The following is a 15,776-nucleotide window of genomic DNA, read 5'->3' as shown; positions in this document are numbered from 1 at the left end:
TGTAGCACTGGATAAATAAATCAAACATAATTAGTTCAGTAATGTAACACTATAGACCTGTAACACTATAGATCTGTAACACTATAGAGCTGTAACACTATAGATCTGTAACACTATAGACCTGTAACACTATAGAGCTGTAACACTATAGAGCTGTAACACTATAGAGCTGTAACACTATAGACCTGTAACACTATAGAGCTGTAACACTATAGAGCTGTAACACTATAGATCTGTAACACTATAGACCTGTGACACTATAGACCCTAACCCTGTAACGTGGGTGATGTCAGGGTCTGTTTAGGATACTTCAGGTTGGGGGAGAGAGAGAGAGAGAGAGGGGGATGAAGAGGGATAGATAGAGTCAGTTCAGGGCGGAGATAGAAAGAGGGAGTAGAGTAAGAGAGGAAAAGAGAAAGAGAGAAGTAAGGGAGAGAGAAAGAGAGAGAGAGTTGTTGAGAGTAAAAGACGTAAGTAAGACACTAACTCAAAGCAGGCGGATGACGTGAGGCTGAGATGACTTACAGCTGTGGCCTCAGGATGACGCTATGAAGCTTAACCCTTATTTCATTACTAACGCTAACCCTAACCTTAACCCTAACCTAACCCTTATTCATTTAATAAAGCTTTAACTGAGGTGCGATCAGGGGAGGCTGGTGGAGGTAGAAATCGGAGGACGGGGTCATAGAACACGTTTGTTACGGTTCCTCATTCCATTCCATGCGTTACAATGAGCCCGTCCTCCGATTTCTACCAAACCCTAACCCAACCCGGCGTTCTCCCTCCCTCGCCCTCCTCCCTCCTCCCTCCCTCGCCCTCCTCCCTCCCTCACCCTCCTCCCTCCCTCCCTCACCCTCCTCCCTCCCTCCCTCGCCCTCCTCCCTCCCTCCCTCGCCCTTCTCCCTCACCCTCCTACCTCCCTCCCTCCCTCGCCCTCTTCCCTCCCTCCCTCGCCCTCCATCCCTCCTCCCTCACCCTCCTCCCTCCCTCGCCCTCCTCCCTCCTCCCTCGCCCTCCTTCCTCCCTCCCTCGCCCTCCTCCCTCCCTCCCTCGCCCTCCTCCCTCCCTCCCTCACCCTCCTCCCTCCCTCCCTCCCTCACCCTCCTCCCTCCCTCACCCTCCTCCCTCCCTCCCTCCCTCACCCTCCTCCCTCCCTCGCCCTTCTCCCTCACCCTCCTACCTCCCTCCCTCCCTCGCCCTCTTCCCTCCCTCCCTCGCCCTCCTCCCTCCCTCCCTCACCCTCCTCCCTCCCTCGCCCTCCTCCCTCCCTCCCTCGCCCTCCTTCCTCCCTCCCTCGCCCTCCTCCCTCCCTCCCTCGCCCTCCTCCCTCCCTCCCTCACCCTCCTCCCTCCCTCCCTCCCTCACCCTCCTCCCTCCCTCACCCTCCTCCCTCCCTCGCCCTCCTCCCTCCCTCGCCCTCCTTCCTCCCTCCCTCCCTCGCCCTCCTCCCTCCCTCGCCCTCCTCCCTCCCTCCCTCACCCTCCTCCCTCCCTCATCCTCCTCCCTTCCTCCCTCGCCCTCCTCCCTCCCTCCCTTCCTCGCCCTCCTCCCTCCCTCCCTCACCCTCCTCCCTCCCTCCCTCCCTCCCTCCCTCACCCTCCTCCCTCCCTCACCCTCCTCCCTCCCTCCCTCGCCCTCCTCCCTCCCTCCCTCACCCTCCTCCCTCCCTCCCTCACCCTCCTTCCTCCCTCCCTCACCCTCCTCACTCCCTCACCTTCCTCCCTCCCTCGCCCTCCTCCCTCCCTCGCCCTCCTCCCTCCCTCACCCTCCTCCCTCCCTCACCCTCCCTCACCCTCCTCCCTCCCTCACCCTCCCTCACCCTCCTCCCTCCCTCCCTCACCTTCCTCCCTCCCTCCCTCGCCCTCCTCCCTCCCTCGCCCTCCTCCCTCCCTCACCCTCCTCCCTCCCTCACCCTTCTCTCTCAGTGGGGCTGAAATGTGATCCTGGCTTCCCGGGTTTGAGATATTTAGTAATCAGTGACTAAACCTACCCCTGCAACCAAACACACTGAACCTTTTCATGGAGAACACAGCCTATAGTATGAAACACAGACTGGAACGTAGGAAAGGTTGAACGGAGGAAGAAGAGAGAGAAGTAAAGAGGGAAGAAGGGAGAGAGGGAAAGAGAGAGAGAGAGAAGGGAGAGAGGGAAAGAGAGAGAGAGAGAAGGGAGAGAGGGAAAGAGAGAGAGAAGGGAGAGGGAAAGAGAGAGAGATGAGGGAGAGAGGGAGAGAGAGAGAAGGGAGAGAGGGAAAGAGAGAGAGAAGGGAGAGAGGGAAAAAGAGAGAGGAGGGAGAGAGGGAAAGAGAGAGAGAAGGGAGGCCCCGTGGAGGATTAGAGAACAGAGTCGTGCACCGGATCAGCCCTCATTATGTATCGCTTGTTGTGCGTGTGTGTGTGTGTATGTGTGTTTCTACATATTTTCGGTTGTCATGGAAAGAATGTCCATTCTAAAAAGTTTCAACTTCTTTTAGATTGTTAGATCTGACCCCTACTCTGACCCCTGACCCCTACTCTGACCCCTGACCCCTACTCTGACCTCTGACCTCTACTCTGACCTCTGACCTCTACTCTGACCTCTGACCCCTACTCTGCCCTTTCTGCTGCAGGCGGGGGATAAGCACTACCACCCCAGCTGTGCAAGATGCAGCCGCTGCAACCAGATGTTCACGGAGGGAGAGGAGATGTACCTGCAAGGTGAGTCCTAGAGGCCTCTAGATGTACCTGCAAGGTGAGTCCTAGAGGCCTCTAGATGTACCTGCAAGGTGAGTCCTAGAGGCCTCTAGATGTACCTGCAAGGTGAGTCCTAGAGGCCTCTAGATGTACCTGCAAGGTGAGACCTAGAGGCCTCTAGATGTACCTGCAAGGTGAGTCCTAGAGGCCTCTAGATGTACCTGCAAGGTGAGTCCTAGAGGCCTCTAGATGTACCTGCAAGGTGAGTCCTAGAGGCCTCTAGATGTACCTGCAAGGTAAACACTAGAGGACTCTAGAGGACCGTCATGCCAAGTCAGCCCAACACAGTTGAATGTTCATATGGACGAAGGCTGATGGTCAATAAGCGTGGGATTGTTTTTTGTTGTTGTTTTTCCCCACAAAGCAGAATTCATGAAGGGTGTGCTGGGTAAAGGAGGAAATCAGGCCTTGCAACATTCCTGGAAGTTAGGATGTTCCAGATGTTCCAACATGCTCACTCCTCTCTCTGCTCCTCCTCTCTCTCACCCTCCTTCCCTCCTTCTCTTCCTACCTCCCTCTCTCTCTGCTGACTCCTCTCTCTGCTCCTCCTCTCTCTGCTCCTCCTCCTCTCTGCAGGGTCCACAGTGTGGCATCCAGGCTGACTCTCTCTCTCTCCCTCTGCTCCTCCTCTCTCTGCAGGGTCCACAGTGTGGCATCCAGGCTGACTCTCTCTCTCTCCCTCTGCTCCTCCTCTCTCTCAGGGTCCACAGTGTGGCATCCAGGCTGTAAGAACAACTGCAGAGCTGAAGACAAATACAGGGTAAGAAAGATGAAGTCATGTGACTGCTCCTCTGGAACTGAACTCCTTCCTTCACTCGGCAGAACACCCAGCTGATATTCTTTCACTCGGCAGAACACCCAGCTGATATTCTTGGCAGCAAGACCACTATGTTTGAATAACACATTATATTGTCGTAGGTCAGACAAAAGGTCCCTTTCAAGCTTTGTCACATAGTCTACCTGTATGCACCTGATCACATAGTCTACCTGTATGCATTGTCACATAGTCTACCTGTATGCAGCTTTGTCACATAGTCTACCTGTATACATTGTCACATAGTCTACCTGTATGCAGCTTTGTCACATAGTCTACCTGTATACATTGTCACATGTCTACCTGTATGCAGCTTTGTCACATAGTCTACCTGTATACATTGTCACATGTCTACCTGTATGCAGCTTTGTCACATAGTCTACCTGTATACATTGTCACATGTCTACCTGTATGCTGTACGCTACACCACAAAGACACCCAAGTACCTGTCAACATACTTCCAAAAAGTGAACAACGTCCACACATACAACACCAGAGGAAGCTCCACGAACCACGTTCAACCGCGTTGCACCACAAACAAGGGGTTAAACTCGTTTGCAAACTATGCAGTAAAAATGTGGAACGCCCTTCCTATAATCTTAAAGGAGTGCAAAACACTGCCCACCTTCAAAACCACTCTCAAAAAACATTTACAGGAGGCTGCAATCCGTAACTGGACCCTCTAAATCAAAAATCAGATTAAAAGACCCGAACTACCCACTGTACATACTTTGTGTTTTGTCCCCCGCCCCCACCTGTGGTGTATGTCCCCACCTGTCCTACCCGCTGTACATACCTTATGTTTTGTTGTATTGTTCTTCCCATGATGGATGTGTGTTTATCTTGTAGATAGTAATAGTTATTTGTCTGTATTATCTTGTAGATAGTACTAGCTTTTTTGTCTGTCTTACATGTAACGATGAATTGAGAATCAAGGACCCCAATTGAAATAAGCCAGTGGCTTTCTTGGGTTTTTATCCTGTTAGTTGACCTTGTATGTAATATGTACCTTCATGTACCTACTTCTGCACATCTTCTAATAAAGTTTTCAATCAATCAAAAAAAATGCAGCTTTGTCACATAGTCTACCTGTAAGCATTGTCACATAGTCTACCTGTATGCATCTGATCACATAGTCTACCTGTATGCATCTGATCACATAGTCTACCTGTAAGCATCTGATCACATAGTCTACCTGTATGCATCTGATCACATAGTCTACCTGTATGCATCTGATCACATAGTCTACCTGTATGCATCTGATCACATAGTCTACCTGTATGCATCTAATTACATAGTCTACCTGTATGCATCTGATCACATAGTCTACCTGTATGCATCTGATCACATAGTCTACCTGTATGCTTTGTCACATAGTCTACCTGTATGCATCTGATCACATAGTCTACCTGTATGCATCTGATCACATAGTCTACCTGTATGCATCTGATCACATAGTCTACCTGTATGCATCTGATCACATAGTCTACCTGTATGCATCTGATCACATAGTCTACCTGTATGCTTTGTCACATAGTCTACCTGTATGCATCTGATCACATAGTCTACCTGTATGCATCTGATCACATAGTCTACCTGTATGCATCTGATCACATAGTCTACCTGTATGCATCTGATCACATAGTCTACCTGTATGCATCTGATCACATAGTCTACCTGTATGCTTTGTCACATAGTCTACCTGTATGCATCTGATCACATAGTCTACCTGTATGCATCTGATCACATAGTCTACCTGTATGCATCTGATCACATAGTCTACCTGTATGCATCTGATCACATAGTCTACCTGTATGCATCTGATCACATAGTCTACCTGTATGCTTTGTCACATAGTCTACCTGTATGCATCTGATCACATAGTCTACCTGTATGCATCTGATCACATAGTCTACCTGTATGCATCTGATCACATAGTCTACCTGTATGCATCTGATCACATAGTCTACCTGTATGCATCTGATCACATAGTCTACCTGTATGCTTTGTCACATAGTCTACCTGTATGCATCTGATCACATAGTCTACCTGTATGCTTTGTCACATAGTCTACCTGTATGCATCTGATCACATAGTCTACCTGTATGCATCTGATCACATAGTCTACCTGTATGCATCTGATCACATAGTCTACCTGTATGCATCTGATCACATAGTCTACCTGTATGCATCTGATCACATAGTCTACCTGTATGCATCTGATCACATAGTCTACCTGTATGCTTTGTCACATAGTCTACCTGTATGCATCTGATCACATAGTCTACCTGTATGCTTTGTCACATAGTCTACCTGTATGCATCTGATCACATAGTCTACCTGTATGCATCTGATCACATAGTCTACCTGTATGCATCTGATCACATAGTCTACCTGTATGCATCTGATCACATAGTCTACCTGTATGCTTTGTCACATAGTCTACCTGTATGCATGTAGGGATGTGTGTGACCCTGATCTCTTTTCTTCAACGGAAGATTTATCTGACAGCAGCTGGAAACAAGTCAGCAACCAATCAAAATGTTCAGACTTTCATTCTGAAAAATGTAAATACATGTCAACGTTGTTGAAAATCACTAGTCATTGTCATAGTCCCTCAAAACCCGGACCGTCTCCTTCACCCGCCCTGCCCCCTGGTTCACCACCGAACTCCGCGCCATGAAGGCCGCTGGTCGCCAGCTGGAGAGGCTGTCCAAACAAACTGGCCTCACGGTCCATCTCCTGGCTTACAGGGACCACGTGACTGCCTACCAGGATGCTCTCTCCCACACTAAGACCCTATAATACTCCCGTCTCATTGGCTCCAAGCAAAACCCCAGAACACTGATCTCCACCATCAACCGTCTACTCCGCCCCCCGACGCCCCCCACCCTCCTGGTGCTCCCGACCGCTGCTACAAACTCCAGGACTTCTTCCACTCAAAGGTCGACTCCCCCCTCCCCCTCCCCCTCCCCCTCCCCCTCCACCAGCCCCTCCCCCTCCCCCTCCACCAGCCCCTCCGTCATCACGGCCTCAACTTCCACTGCTACGCTGACGACACCCAAATTTACCTCAGCTCCACCCCATCCTTTCCGCTCCCCCCCCAGAATCAGAATCAGAATCGGAAGACTTTACTGCCATGACATGTAAACATGTTAGGAATTTGGTTTGGGACAGTGGAGCACGGTTTACAGCAGGACAGGTGCAAGACAGGACAAGACAGTGCAAACCAACATCATAGTGCAAGAGTCATAATTAATATAAATATAAGAAGTGCAAATATCGAGTGTTCAAGTGTTCATGTCCAGACAGTCCAAAGCTCTCTGGGTGGGGGTGGAGGGAGGGTAGATAGATCGGGGTCAGGTCAGGGGGGGGGGGGGGGGCAGCAGCATGACTCCACTGTGGTGACTGGAGTGGCTCCTAGTATGATTGGAGAGGGAGGGGGTGGGTTCCTCCTGAAGTCCACCATCAGCTCCACTGTCTTTAGAGCATTCAGCTCCAGGTTGTTCCGGGTGCACCAGGAGACCACCAAGTCGATCTCGCTCCTGTACGCAGATTCATCCCCCCTGGAGATGAGCCCTACCAGGGTGGTATCGTCCGCGAACTTAAGGAGTTTGACCGACTGGTGGCTGGAGGTGCAGCAGTTGGTGTAGAGGGAAAACAGGAGGGGAGACAGGACGCAGCCCTGCGGGGAACCGGTGTTGATGGTCCTCAGCTCGGAGATGGACTTCCCGAGCTTCACCCGCTGGGTCCTGTTGGACAGAAAGTTCGTAATCCACCTGCAGGTGTAGTCAGGCACCTGCAGCGCAAAGAGCCCACACTCCAGTATGGGTGGCAAGGTGTTGAACGCCCAGTCCCTTGGCAACTGCCTGCATGAAATAAAAACCTGGATGACATCTAACCTTCTCAAACTCAATAGTAAGAAAACAGAGCTCATGGTTGTGGCACCCAAGGCGCTGCTCCGGAAGGTTGGCGACTTCATCCTCGAGGTCGACAGATGCTCCATCTCCCCATCCTCCGAAGTCTGAAACCTGGGCGTCATCCTTGACTCCAACCTCTCCTTCCAGTCCCACATAAAATCTGTCACCAAATCCGCCTTTTTTCACCTCAGAAATATCTTCAGATTACGACCTTCCCTCACCGACTCCATGGCCGAAACCCTCATCCACGCCTTCGTCACCTCCCATCTGGATTACTGCAATGGAGTCCTGTTCGGAGTTCCCACCAAAGTCCTGGACAGGCTTCAGTATGTGCACAACTCAGCTGCCAGGGTCCTCACCCACACCAAGCCCTGGCAGCACATCACCCCCACCCTCATTCACCTCCACTGGCTCCTGGTCAAGTCCCTGGTCAAGTTTCTGTTTTGCTTTGTTGTTTCTGTTTTGTCTGTCTGACCATTTCTTCAGAATTGTAAAATGTCCTTGGGTTTTAATGAAAGGCGCTATACAAATCCAAGTTATTATTATTATTAGTCAAAACAGTAAAACATTGCAATGCAATCGGTGAGTAATCCCCACTACTCTCCACTAACTAGGTAGTAGTGGGGATTACTCACCAAATCCATTGCATTGTAATATTTTGGCTTGACTAGCGAGTCATTGTGTCATTGATTTTCAACAACATTGACATTTATTTTAAAATTTCTGAACAAAAGTCTGAACATTTGGTCGGTTCCCGCTTTCACCAGCAGCTGTCACATATGTGCGAACGAAAGAGTTCACAATGGTTCTGTGGTGGTTACTATGGTTACTATGGTAACAATGGTTCTGTGGTGGTTACTGTACAGTGGTCGTCCAGTATGTTGCGGTAATGACAATCAACGTATGTGCGCTTGGGGTAATGATGATGTTGAGCATGTGCAGTATGTTACGGTAATGACGACTGAGTGTTGGACAGTATCTTATGGATGTGTCACTGATCAGAGGGTCATGGATGTGTGATAGAGAGAGTGCTGTGCATGTTGACAGGTACATTACGGAGTGTCCTCCTGTCTTTTACCGTTCTCTTCTTCAGACATGGCAGCGTCTCACAGGGCGGCCGTCCCCTCTTGATTTCTTTTTCCCCCAGTCACGTCTTCAGCCTGAGACAATGTGCAGGCCAGAGGTTTGCAGACTTTCAGGTCCTGAGTGATTCAGCACTGCTTTAGCTAACCACTCGCTGACTTGCTTTTACTCAAAGCAAGTAGAGGAATTGCAGTGTGTGTGTATGTGTGGGTGTGTGTGTGTGTGTGTGTGTGTGTTTTCACCATGACCACCTGATACACGTTGTCATAGCACACCCGGTTGTAGACACACAGGTGACGCTTCACATAACACCCAAACCCCTCAGGGGAAGTGGCCTGTATAACCGCTTCATAAATCATTTGTCAATGTCTAAATATGTTAATATATATACTATATACATATTAACATAATGTATATATGTTAATATTTGACAAAGCACCCGTCCTTGAAGACCTGATGTGCATCACCCTTGATTTATAAGTATCATACATTATTTGTGAAATGTCTATGCAGTGCTTATGTTGAGTTTTGAACACTACTAAAATAAGTGCTTACATTGTTTCTGTGTTAGGGTGAGGTTAACCCAGTGTTAACACAGACGTTAGGGTTAGTATTATGTATATATATATATATATATATATATATATATATATATATATATATATATATATATATATTGGGTTAGGGTTAGTATTATGTATATATATGTATATATTGGGTTAGGGTTAGGGATAGGGTTAGTATTATGTATATATATATATGTATATATTGGGTTAGGGTTAGTATTATGTATAACTGTCAACTGTCGGGGGGCGGGGCTCAAGTTTGAGTGATGTCCTGTGATCCCTTCTTCCTCCCACAGCTCCTCCCTCCCTCAGTAACCTCTCTGCACCAATCAGAAAGGCAGGTACTGTATTCTGCTACTGGGCAGCACAGCGGGGGCTTTTAATGGTTCACCATGTCACGTGTCACCGCCGCCACCAGCTGTGGCCAGCAGAGGGGGCTGTGGCTAGCAGAGGGGCTGTGGCTAGTGGGGGGAGGAGTGGGGGGGTCCGCTCTATGGACTGTCACGGCTATCCGCTTACAATTTTGGCCTGATTCCAATCCGATGACTGGTCTAATGAGAACTGAATTCATTGGACCACTGTAAAGGATTTGGCCAAATTCATGATCCCTCGTAGTTTAGCCACCAGTCCTCTTCAGCTCTATGAGGTGTGGTGCAAGTCAAGCTTAGTTTGTGGGAGTTTTAGGGCCGGTTTCACAGACAAGGCTTAAGCCTAGTCCTGGACTAAATCACACTTTCAAAGTAAAATCTCCATTGAGATCGAATTTGAGTCTTGAATTAGGCTTGAAGTCGGCCGTTAGTCTACTATCTCAGGTGCTGGGGAGGTGGTTAGTGATGCCACCAGGATACACCTGTCAGGTGTAGGGGGAGTAAAGGGCTTATTCCTCCTTCAGATATGAACTTCCAGTAACTCCCATTTCTTTCGAACCCCTGCCCTAAATCAACCCATCAATCTGCTCAAAGCATTGTGTCTAAAAACATAACACCTTTAACAGAAATGGGGCCATATCTGAAATGTATTCTGACCTCATTTGAAAGGCATTTACAGGCTGTGAGCAGATGCTTTAACATTGCACATGTTGCTCTTAAAGGTCAAAAGAGTGTGCTTGAGAAGGAAAAGCTGGCGTTTGGATTATTTTCCCACGACTTACATGCTGAGCACCAATTTCTCCCCCGAATGCGCTTTGACTGCTGCTACTCATTTACATTGTCAACATGTCAACGCTCTTGTTGTTTGCGGAACTGTAGGGAGCCTGTGATTGTGGGGGGTCCTGTGACCGGCCGTCGTAAGGTCGTACGTCGGTCACTAACACACCTCTAACACGCCCTCTTCTCTGTCCACAGACGACCAGATCCTCGTCCGAGAGCCTCTGCTCCAGACCTGGCTCCAGCATCCCAGGATCCCCTGGGCATACCATCTATGTGAGTACTGCCCTAACCCTAACCCTAACCCTAACCCTCTCTCGCTGTCACCCAACCCACCAGGGACTCCAATGAGACAACAGTGCCGCAGTGTTTCTAGTCAAATATGATATTAGTATTCACAGAGAGAGAGAGAGAGAGTAAGGTTTTCCATGATCCCCCATGAAGCTTTAGTTGAGCCGTCAGTCATAACGTGTGATGTAGCGCTGACACCACGTAGGTCACAAGCTGCCCAGGTAGCTGATATATAGAAGGATACATATATGGATGTATAGAGTTATGTATATATGGATGTATAGAGTTATGTATATATGGATGTATAGAGTTATGTATATATGGATGTATAGAGTTATGTATATATGGATGTATAGAGTTATGTATATATGGATGTATAGAGTTATGTATATATGTATATATAGAGTTTGTCCACTGTGGTACGTAGGGGTAAGTGGCCTTGCGGTTAGAGTGTCCGCCCTGAGATTGGGAGGTTGTGAGTTCGATCCCCGGCCGAGTCGTACCAAAGACTATTAACATGGTACCCGATGCCTCCCTGCTTGGCACTCAGCATTAAGGGTTGGTAAGACCCTGCGACATACCAGCGTCATGTGACCCTGCGACATACCAGCGTCATGTGACCCTGCGACATACCAGCGTCATGTGTCCGGGGGTGTACTTGAACATCAAGCCGCCTCTACGCTACGGAAACAGGAGATTAAGGGCTGTTAGGCTAGATTATGTAAAAAACTCAATTTTGATAAAAATTGAGATAGAACCTTATAATTCTAACGTCACAATCTGTAATGTTGGGGTAATGACAGTGTTCGTTCTGTATGATGACTGACGGCTCAAGAAAAAATACTCGTCCTTTCGTACCCCCAACCCTACCCATAAAACCCTTTAGTACCCCCCCCCCCACCACCACCACACACCATTCCAATGTATTAGTGTCATTTATCAGGGGGAATCAGAACGGCAACGTCTCCAATTCCCCTCTGGTTGACAATCATTCCTTTGTGGTGACCAGGGTCCTGTTCCTCGGTGGCCATGTTGTATTTGGTGTTTCTCTCCTGTGATGTGCTGTGATGAGTCACCTCTGAACCCTGACCCTGCCTTGACCTCCTCTCTCCTCCTCCTCCTCCTCCTCCTCCTCCCCTCCTCCTCCTCCCCTCCTCCTCCTCCTCCTCCCCTCCTCCTCCTCCCCTCCCTGTGTCTTTCCATCCGTGTTTGTTCATGTGTCCCCCCTCCTCTGCCCCTCTCTCCCTCCTTCCCTCCCTCCCTCCCTCCCTCCCTCCTTACCTCCTCCCTCCTTACCTCCTCCCTCCAGGCAAAAGTAGACAATGAGATCATAGATTACCGAGCCCTGGCAGCCATCCCCAGGGTGAAGGCCATATATGATATAGAGCGTCCTGACATGATATCCTATGAGACTCTGAATTCCACCGCCTCTACCTTGGACCACAGAGACAGACTGGACCGCCTCGGCACCGGAGAGGTAACGCCCACAGTCCTCTGACCCTAACCCTGTCTGGGGGCTGTGTCACTCAGAGACACTATAGACAAGCAGAACCGATCCATTAAAGTTAAAGAACCTGTCGGTCCATTTTTGATCAGCTTCTGTCGCTCTTTTTGTTCTTCAAGGATTACACATCGTATCTGAATGGTAACCGGGTTAGGGTGAGGGTCAGGATCTAGGGTGGTCAGGGTCAGGGTCAGGGTCAGGGTGGTCAGGGTCAGGGTTAGGGTCAGGGTCAGGGTGGTCAGGGAGTCACCATGTCTGGATACTATGGTAACACAGAGTCACTATGTCTGGTTGCTATGGTAACACAGAGTCACTATGTCTGGTTGCTATGGTAACACAGAGTCACCCCTCTTGTCGACAGCCTTTGGCAACCAGACGAGGCCGTTCCCCCATACCGGACGTACGTGTGAGTGGCAGACCTGCCTCCCCCTTCCACAATACCCCCCACCCCCACCCCCACCTCCACCTCCACCTCCACCCCCACCCCCACCACCTGTGTGTGTGTGTGTGTGTGTGTGTGTGTGTGTGTGTAGTTTTGAGAGATTGTGTGTAATGTGTCCATGACAAGCCACTTCCCGTGTCATCATGGTACAGTATGTAGCAGGTCTCTGGCTCCCCCTGGTGGTCAGATGTCCATGTAGAGTCTACATTGTCGACAGACTGATGGTTGCCAATCTGGTGCGGAATAAGGCCTGAAATTTGGAAAGATTGTAAACCGCACCGCTGGATGGTACAACCCTAACTGTCCTGTTCCCTCCCTCTGTAGCCACTGAGCAGCGATAGTGAGAGCTCCCTGAGACGCAGTGAGACAGTAAGTTAGCCGGGCCGAGAGCGTTTCAAGGCATGGCCAATCGATTGAAGAGAGAAAGAGAATGCTACTGGCCACTTTTATCAAGCGGAAGCTAAATCTGTAGCGCTTTATTTGAATGTGCTGCTACTCTTATTATTAAGTCTGCATGCATACGAGAGTATTTACACAAGATAATGTATTAATAAGTCATAAACTTGGATATTGAACGTACATGTCATGACAGGCTGTGACATTACTGGGTTAGGGTTATGAAGCATGTTGAGATGTGGGCATGGTCGAGTCCAACAGCACCCACTGCTTTTAACACTCAGTTATCAACCCAGTCATCTAATAACACAACAAGTCACTTCCTGTATTACAGCCAGATGCTTCAGTATTTTAATCAATGCTCATTCAGACCTTTAGTTAGCATCCACCAATCAACTAAACAACATGCTGCATGTGACAAACCAATCAACAGCCAGAAGCTAATCGAACTAACCAACAATTCAGCCAATCATACTAACGCATATTTACTAACTAGAGAAGGAATCAAATAAGCTAGCCTTATCATTTAATATCAATCCTTCATTAGTAGAATGATGTCTGGTAGCGTGCTAGGCTAGCTATATGTGATGTTACCTAGTTATCCTACCAGTCAGGTGTTTGATAGTATTATATAACATCCATGAGTTATAAGTATAACCCTAACTAACTAACACCAGCTGTTGTTAACGTTCAGACCCTAACCCTACTAGTGACCCTAACCCTAAATACTAGTGATGCCTCTCTCTGTCGCCAGCCTCAGACCCTGCCACCAGAGCTGTGCTTTAGGTCTGGGGATACAGTAAGTGGCCTTTGAGATGACCTTTGACCTACCTCTTTGAACTCTGGCATGTCTAACTAGCGCCCGTCTCTGGGGTAACGAGGGGCGACAGGCTCAGTGTTTGACCTTTGACCTGGATGTTGCTCTGTGTGTTTGACCTTTGACCTGGATGTTGCTCTGTGTGTTTGACCTTTGACCTGGATGTTGCTCTGTGTGTTTGCTCTCTCTGACTTATTCTGCTTTGAGTGACGAGGCAAGTTTTTACCCGAGCCGACTACGTTGTCTAACTGCATACTGTGTGTGTGCGTGTGTGTGCGTGCGTCTGTGTGTGTGTGTGTGCGTGCGTCTGTGTGTGTGTGTGTGTGTGCGTCTGTGTGTGTAGGTCTGAGTGTGTGCCTGTCTGTTTCTTCTCGAAGGCCATTTCTGCTTCATTACAAACGTCTCTCACCGCTTCACATTTTCTTCAAATCAAAGTTCTCGTTTTGATCGTCGCATAAGACGCAGTCAGAATATTGTACGTTGTTGTACAATGAAACATGGCGCATGGACAACCAGCCACAACATACTAACGCTTCTCTAACTGCTTATGACGCTTCTGCTATTCACCTTCCTCAGCTGTGGAATGTTCTGGACCATTCTAATGTTCTGGATCATTCTAATGTTCTGGATCATTCTAATGTTCTGGATCATTCTAATGTTCTGGATCATTCTAATGTTCTGGATCATTCTAATGTTCTGGACCATTCTAATGTTCTGGATCATTCTAATGTTCTGGATCATTCTAATGTTCTGGATCATTCTAATGTTCTGGATCATTCTAATGTTCTGGATCATTCTAATGTGACGTTTGTTTTTCCTTTCAGTCTCCCAGGACTCTGTCTCCTACTCCCTCCGCGGAGGTAAGAGCCTCGTTATATTAGATAGATATATATGTGGGAAAACTAGGGTTAGGGTTAGGTGCTAGGGTGCTAGGGTTAAGGTTAGGGTTAGGGTTAAGATTAGGGTTAGGGTTAGGGTTAGGGTTAGACATGCCAGCACGTACCAAGTCGACGTAGTACCTAACCCTAACCCTAGTTTTCCCACATGTACCGTAACATATATACTATAAGAGCCTCGGCTATACTATATATATATATACTCCCCCTCTGTGCTGAAAACATCTTCTCTGTCTTTGCCGTTCTCATGTGTTGTATGTATTGTTTTGTGATGACCCTGTGGTGTGTTTATGTAGTTATGTTAGGGTTAGGGTTAGGTTTGGGGTTAGGGTCTTGGCCAGATCATTATTGAAAATGAGAAATTATTCTCAATTGATTTGATCTGGTTAAGTAAAAGTCACATAAATAACCAGACAAAGTAGGTAATGCTTCACACTAAGGTGCTCTTAAATCTGTGCAATTACACATATGTTACATAACTGTAATGTTACATAACTGTAATGTTACATAACTGTAATGTTAACAGTTACAGTAGGAACACCATTGGAATAACATGCTTTTACTACTATAGCCCTGGTGGTACCTAACCCTAACCCTGGTGGTCACATGACAGGTCTGGTGTGTTTGATTTGATTGGTTAGGATCCCCAGACTGTTCCTGGGCTCCACACAGAACATACACAAGAAAACAGGACATGACATCACAGACCTAACATGATAATCAACATGACATCACAGACCTAACATGATAATCAACATCTCAGAACAAAGGAGAAAACATCAACATACAGAACAACAAAAACCGAAAATAAATAAATACATAAGAACAAAATAAAAGTTGTCAATGCTCACAGCCTCGGTTTTTGGTGAGCGTCACAAAACACAACAAAACAAGAACCACCCAGGGATTCTACACGCAACAATAAATCCAAATATGAACCCTGGAGCAATTAGGGGTTACGTGCCTTGCTCAAGGGCACATGCAGCTCCCCCCTGAGGCGGGGATCGAACTAGCGACCTTCCAATTGCTAACCGGCCTCTCTAACCAGGCTACCGGGGCCCTGTACATACCTGCCTGTTGTATCCGGTGCTGACTGGTTCTCTGTGGCTCTGCGGGGCTGTTATGTGCTGATGTAATCCTTCTGTGGTGGATGTTGCGTTAAGAACGACA

General features: G+C 48.1%; 1 pseudogene across 1 annotated transcript in view; it reads left to right on the top strand.

Moving 5' to 3' along the window:
• LOC308167437 (actin-binding LIM protein 1-like) overlaps nucleotides 1-15,776 on the top strand; it is a 74,969-nt pseudogene that overhangs the window by 40,993 nt on the left and 18,200 nt on the right. The window contains exons 7-15 of the transcript in view: nucleotides 2,609-2,696; nucleotides 3,434-3,492; nucleotides 9,412-9,456; nucleotides 10,459-10,536; nucleotides 11,861-12,028; nucleotides 12,417-12,461; nucleotides 12,822-12,866; nucleotides 13,648-13,692; nucleotides 14,535-14,570. The product of the transcript in view is annotated as an actin-binding LIM protein 1-like (transcript). The remainder of the gene's footprint in view (nucleotides 1-2,608; nucleotides 2,697-3,433; nucleotides 3,493-9,411; nucleotides 9,457-10,458; nucleotides 10,537-11,860; nucleotides 12,029-12,416; nucleotides 12,462-12,821; nucleotides 12,867-13,647; nucleotides 13,693-14,534; nucleotides 14,571-15,776) is intronic.

The sequence above is a fragment of the Nansenia antarctica genome (assembly GCF_963989245.1).
Source record: "Nansenia antarctica genome assembly, chromosome: 11".
Taxonomy (NCBI): domain Eukaryota; kingdom Metazoa; phylum Chordata; class Actinopteri; order Argentiniformes; family Microstomatidae; genus Nansenia; species Nansenia antarctica.
The sequence above is the reverse complement of the archived record's forward strand: the minus strand, read 5'-3'. Positions and strand labels throughout refer to the sequence as shown.